Source organism: Pteropus alecto, unplaced genomic scaffold (genome assembly GCF_000325575.1).
Source record: "Pteropus alecto unplaced genomic scaffold, ASM32557v1 scaffold160, whole genome shotgun sequence".
In the NCBI taxonomy this organism is placed as follows: Eukaryota; Metazoa; Chordata; class Mammalia; order Chiroptera; family Pteropodidae; genus Pteropus; species Pteropus alecto.
The window spans coordinates 2,495,330-2,502,399 of NW_006429864.1; the positions used below are offsets into that span (position 1 = coordinate 2,495,330).

The 7,070-nt window shown below is 34.5% G+C and overlaps 1 pseudogene; it reads left to right on the forward strand.

The window, feature by feature from the left end:
- The first annotated feature begins 1,840 nt into the window (after positions 1 to 1,840).
- Positions 1,841 to 7,070, forward strand: part of LOC102885960 — a 12,674-nt pseudogene continuing 7,444 nt past the window's right edge.

The window sequence follows — 7,070 nt, forward strand, 5'->3', positions numbered from 1 at the left end:
TTCATAAGTTACAAAAATGTCTAATCACTATGTTGTACAACTGAAATTAATATAATATTGTATGTCAACCGTAATTGAAAAATAAATTTAAAAAAGAAATAGCTATTTGGATTTCTGCTTGAGATTTATATCATTCAATTATTTAGTCAGTCTTAATTAACAATTATTTGGATACCTACTATGAACCAAACTCTATGCTAGGTGCTAGGAAATTAATGGTGAATGTGCCAAGAATGAAAAGGACAGGGCCCGTTCAGAGTTTTTAACAAGGGTGCCAACCTCGTTTGGGGATCAGGAAGAATTCCCCCAGGAAAGCTGATTTACATTGAGACTTGAAAGATAAACAGAAGTTATTCAGGTAAAAAGTGGACTAGGAAAAGGCCAGGTAGCATCTAGGTAGTGGGCGCAGCATGTTCCAAGGTCTGAGACAGGAAAGACTTTGGAGAATAAAGAACAGAGAGAAAGCCAGTGTCTCTAGAACCCAAGAGGCACAAGAAGTGGGTGGTGTGCAGGGCAGGGGCAAAGCCATGCAAGAACTTGGGTACCATTTAGACTTTATCCAAAGATCAGTGGAAGCCACTAAACAGTTTTGCAAATGCCCAATAGTAAGGGATTTTCTCCCAAATCTCCAGTCTTGGAAACTCTCAGGGAATGGAGGAAGGTAGAGAAGATAAGTGGAGAGAGCTGCAAGAAGTCAACTTTGGATTTTCTTCTTTCTTCTCAGGAATTTATACCTTATGCACAGCTCAGTTCTTAACATCTTATTAGTCTCAGGATCACTGAAAATAAATAATTACTCAAAATATATCAGTGAATTGAGGTAAAATCGACCTAAGTGTTTCTGTTCATGTTATTAGGTCTCCAGAATGTACTGGAAAGAGCTGGTAGATGAGCAAATGAATACAAAAGAGCATATGTTCAGTGAGAATATTGCTAATGAACAGACTAAGTATCTTGAAAAGATGACATTTCCTTTTGTGTCTCCGTCTGTCTCTGTCTCTCTGTCTGTCTGTCTGTCTCTCTCTTGCTTCCTGTATCTGTTAACAATGCTGTAAAATAAGAGAATTTATCCAGCAACTTGAATATTCTAGACATTATTCCCAAACATGAAGTTCTCTGTTTGCACAGCTAATTTATTCCAGATTCCAAACTTCCCCTCAGCGTAAATGTTCTGCTTTCTCAGCTTCTCCAACCAAACAAATTCCACCTAGCATGTAAGGGCTTATTTAAGGTATTTCTCCTTCCTCAAGCTTCAGACCAAGGCCAGATTCTTGCTTTTTCTAAACTCAGATAGATGTTATTGTTCAATCACTCATTTAACCCTGAACATACTGCTTTGCATGTTTTGAAACATTTTCTTGTGCATATTGTTTACTCAGACACTACAGCTAAGAGAGAGAGAGGGAGGTCTGACACCTCTTGGGAATTCCATTCATAATAAATTATAGATGTCCAAAAATATCTGTTCCTTAATTGATAAAAGCGTAAATAAAGTTGCTTTCGTTTCATTCAGGCTCATAGAATAAAACTGGACTACAAGCTGGGATATTTTCCTCCAGGTTAAAAAAAGTATGTACTTTTTCTTAAGCAATGTCAAACAAACTCAAAAAGATTCTGAAGTCTTTGGTTAGAAAGAAATGATAAAGTTTTATTCGAGGATCTTAGGGTTTGCAAATTAGAAACACAGCTAAGCAACAACCCAGAAGTATTCCAAAAAAGAGAAAAGTTAAGAGTTCTTATAGTAAAAAGTTTATTCTTGAGAATAATCAGTCCTGCATTCTTAGTCCTAGGATTGGTCCAAGATGGTTATCAGTCAGATGTCGGGCAGTCTGGATCGCGGATGCCAGGAGGTCTGGTCACATCAGGTGGTCTGGATAGGTGAGTCCTTCAGGAGGGTAGTGAATGGGTTATCTGAAGATCTGACATATAGCCAGGCATTGACACAGGACTGGAAGGTTCAAAAGTTAAAGTTCCCAGGCTAATTAAAACAAAAATAGAATTGTTTCCACATACCTCAATCTACTCGATTTTAGTAATTTAGCAACTAGAGTGACTTCATGTTATTTCTTCACTCAATTCCTCAGACAAAACATGACAATGAAAAGCGAAAGATTTCAGAGGATTTTTGTGAGTAGTAAATGGGTTAAGACTGACAGTATTTGGCATCTATCTCCTTTTTATCACCTTCCTGTTATAACTGGCAAACAATAAGCTTTACATGTTTAAAATATACAATTTAAAAAATATATAGATAGTTACAGATATATAGATACACACGCACTTATTCAGGGTCAATTTGCTCTTTTTTTCCTACTATCTTAAGACAGAAAGTAAAGTAAGGTCATCGATTCATAACTTCTCTTCTAATATGGCATTTAAGTTTATAAATTTCCTACTAATTACTTATATCTCCAGAAGCCAAATGCATAATCAATAAACTGAACATATTCACTACTACCAATGACTATAAAGGGAAGCAGAATTTGCCACCCTAAAATATGCCTCTCTGGCATAAAGATTATCTTGAGCTGGTTATTTTTTAAAACCTACAGACACAAGAGAAGCTCTGAAAACTGAGTAAAAGTTATCCTTTTGTAACAGACATTTACACTTATAAATAAAATCTCCATTTGTAAGGGTGTCTTCCTCTCTGTATGGTAAAGAAGAGGACGACCAATCTCTAGAAACTCTTATCAATGAAGAAAGCACCTAATTAAATTTGCATAACGGCCTTACCCTTGTTTACTATTCTTTTCCTGATAATCTCCTATAACTGCCCCTATACCCCCAACATCTTTTGTCTTTAGCTGGAGATGGTATTTAAGTTGGTGGCTTGGGCCACTTCAGGGAGTTACTTAGTTTTCTTGGGTCTCTCCAAGGTATACAGGAAGAATACATGTTATTAAACTTCTGTTTTTCTCCTATTAATCTGTCTTTTATTACAGCAGAGTCTCAGCCAAGAACCTAGAAGAGTAGAGAGAAAATTACTTTTCCTCACCGATACCTAATAATGTTGATCATCTTTTTTTATGGGCTTATTTGACATCTGCATATCTTCTTTGAGGTTATTGTCTATTAAATAATTTGTCTATTTAAAAAAATTCATTGTTTATTTTTTTCATTATTGAGTTTTCAGAATTCTGGATACAAGTCCCTTCTTTACTGGTATAGGATTTCCATAGTTCTGTGATCCATTGGAGTTAATTTTTATATTAGCGATACCTTGTTTTATTATGCTTCACTTCATTGTATTTCACAGATATTGCTTTTTTTTTTTTTTTTTTTACAAATTAAAGGTAAGACCCTCCACCAGCAAAAAGATTAAGACTCACTGAAGGCTCAGATGATCAGATGATGATTAGCAATTTTTAGCAATAAAGTATTTTTAAATTAAAGTATGTACATTGTTTTTTTTTTTTGACATAATGTTATTGCACATTTATAGACTATAGTATAGTGTAAATATAACTTTTATATGCACTGAGAAACAAAAATTTGTGACTGGCCTTATTGCTTTATTCACCTTATTGCAGTGGTCTGGAACTGAACCCACAATATTTCCAAGGTATGCCTGTATATTATATTAACAGTAATCAAAAGAGACTGGGACTGGTTATATTATTATTAGATGAAGTATAATTACTATGTTTATTTGTTAATTATTGTTCATTCTGTTTCCTGTGGTTTAGCTTATTTATTTTGTTAAATTTCTTTCACAGAACTGTCACTCCTCACGAGTCTCACCGTTTTTACTTCTGAGTTCATCTTTTATTCCCTTAGGACTACCAACTATTTTGCAAATAATATCTACCTAGAATAGGGGCTAAAAGCTACTAAACATGAATGGCAGAAAATAAAGAAGTCTTAAATATAATCATGTTTATAGAGCATAAGAGTCAATGTCAATTCTCTACACAGTGATCTATAGAGTCAAGGCAATCCCAATCAAAATCCCAGCAGGACTGTTTTAGAAATCAATAGCTTATTTTAAAATTCATATGAAAAGGCAAAGGACAAAAATAGCCGAACAAGTTTGAGGACTTATACTGTCTGACTCAAGACTTATTATAAGTCTTACAGTAATCAAGACTGTAATATTGGCATCAAGATAGTCAAATAGATAAATGGGTGAATTAATAATTTGGTATACATATGCAAAAATACTTTTGACCCATAATTGCACCATATATAGGCATACTTCTGAGATATTTTGGGTTTGGTTCCAGACAGCTGCAATAAAGCAAATATCACAAGTAAAAGAGTCTCATGAACTTTTTTGGTTTCCCAGTGCATATAAAAGTTATGTTGTATCACAAGTAAAAGAGTCTCATGAACTTTTTGGTTTCCCAAAAAGTTATGTTACACTATACTATGGTTTATTAAGTGTGCAATAGTATTATGTCTAAAAAAGAAGAGTGTACATACCTTGATTTAAAAAATACTTTATTGCTAAAATATGCTAGCCATCATCTGAGCCTTCAGTGAGTCTTAATATTTTTTCTGATGGAGGGTCTTGCTTGATGTTGATGGCTGCTGACTGATCAAGGTGGTGGTAGCTGAAGATGGTTGGTTGTGGCAATTTCTTACAATGAGACAATAAAGAAGTTTGCGGCATCAATTGACTCTCGCTTTCACAAACAATTTTTCAAAGATCACTGATCACAGATCACCATAACAAATATAATGATAATAATAAAGTTGAAATATTGTGAAAATTGCCAAAATATGACAGAGACAATGACGTGAGCAAATGTTGTTGAAAACCCTAGCATTCCAAGAGTACAAATCTCATTTTGCAAGTACTTATAAAGCCTCTGCTTGCATGTCATTTGCTCATGTTTCATTGACTAGTCATAGTGCGTAGCCCAGAGGCAGCGTGGGTGGGAACTGCACACAGGCAGGGAGGTATTTCTATTGGGGGCGACCACAGTAACAGGATAACCACAAAGACTTTCTAGTGAGCAGAGCTGTGTTCCTTCTAATTTATTTATTTTTAATGATTTTTCTTGTATTTCTCTTTCTTCTTTGAATTCTAGTCGCATTATTTCTGAGTTTTCCAATTCCATTTACTTTGCTCGCTCATGTCTTTTATCATCTTCTTGATGTCCTTCAATTAATTTTAAAAATAGATTACAGTTTTAATCTGTTTTATGGGCACTTTCTGGCATGCTTTTGCTGTTTGTAGGAATGCTATTCTTTTTTGTTCTTATAATAATTTTATATATGTTTTTCTTTTGCCCATTTTTATGTGAGACTAGTTTTTGTGGTTTACACGATATTAATTTTTCTTCTTTTAGAGAAAAAAATACTTAGAAGGAGGCGAAGTTAACAGAGCTCTTTTTCTGTTTTTCTGCATAGTTTTAAGGCATTTGGGACAACACCAAATGCTGGCAAGGATGTAGAGAAACTACAACACCGATACATTGCTGGTGAGAATATAAAATGGTACAGGCAATCTGGGTAAAGTCTTGGCGGGTTCTTAACTAACTAAAAATGCAACTATAATACAATCCAATAATTCCATTCCAGGGTATTGATCCCAGAGAAAAAAAGAATTACATTCACACAGAAACCTGTACATGAACATTTATAGTAGCTTTATTTATAATAGCTGAAAACAGCTCAGGTGTCCTTCAGTAGGTAAGTGGTTAAAAAACTGTAGTACACCCAAACCATAAAATACTACTCACTAATAAAAAGGACAGACCTATTCACACAAGTAACAACGTGGATGAATTATTCTAAAAGGATTAGGCTGAGTGAAAAAAGCTAATTATTATTCTACAATAATTCTGCAAGGAATTATGCAGAGTGAAAAAAGCCAATCATAAAAAGTAATACTGTATGATTCCATTTATATAATGATCTTAAAATGGCAAAATCACAGAGGGAGAACAGATCAGTGCCTGCAAGAAGTGGGGAGGGGTAGAGAGCGGGAGGTAGGCAGTTATAAAAAAGCAACGTGAAAAATCCTTATGGTTTTGAAACTGTTCAGTATCGTTGGCTGTGGTGATGGATACACTAACTTACACCTGTGATAAAATTGTATAAAACTAAATATGCATATACACAAATGAGTATAAGTAAAACTGGGAAAATCTAAATTAGGTTGGGGGAGTGTATCAATGTTAAAATCTTGGTTCTGATATTATATTTTTGCAACATATTACTATTAGAGGAGACTGAGTAAAGTATACACGGAATTCTTCTGTGTTATTTCTTGAACCTGCATGTGAATCTACAATTATTTCAATAAAAATTTCAATTAAAAATCCAAATTTGGCCGTTTATTTCTAAGATTTTCTGGCTTTGTTCTTCTCCCCCACTTTTCTTTGGATGTTCTTTTTCTCTTGTTTCTATAAATCTGCTCACATTCGATTCCATGCTCAGGAGTTTTCCCTCACTGAGGTCTTATTTTGGAAAATAGATTTGCTATTCTGTTTCAAAAATTCATAGGACCAGAATGCTCTAACACTGCAGACCTCACTATGAGCTCCTTACCTGTTCCTCTACTGATGTCTCTGCCTGGTTCAGTTGCTCTTCTCAAATTCACCAGCCACGCTTGCCAGAAAAGGGCCCTCCTATTCCAGAGTTCTTGAGTTTCCCCATTACTTTCTATTATTATTGTTGTTGTTGTTATTATTATTATTATTATCATTATTATTATTATTTTGGTACACAGATGCCAATACCATGTTGGTCTCATGAGTTCTGGTAGTTTGTCTCTCTATTCACTTGCTTTTTGGGTGATTTAAGTAGAATACTTTTTCACATACTGTTATTGTAAATATTGTCCATGAATTTTTGATTTTCGAAAAGTATGTTTCCACCACTGATGCTCCCAAAACTCTCAAAGATAATCTGGCCTCTTGTTTTAAAATGTGTGGATATACTATCTTCCTTGACTATGTTGCTCACCACCAAGAGTGTAATTGGATGACAACTTTCACAACTTACCGTTAAAGAATGTAAAAGAAATATTTAAAACATTTTCTGATGTATTTACTATTGCAGAGCTGCCTTTCTGCTATTAAGTTTAAGCTGTAAGGCTAATTGCTCTCAGGGAAGGA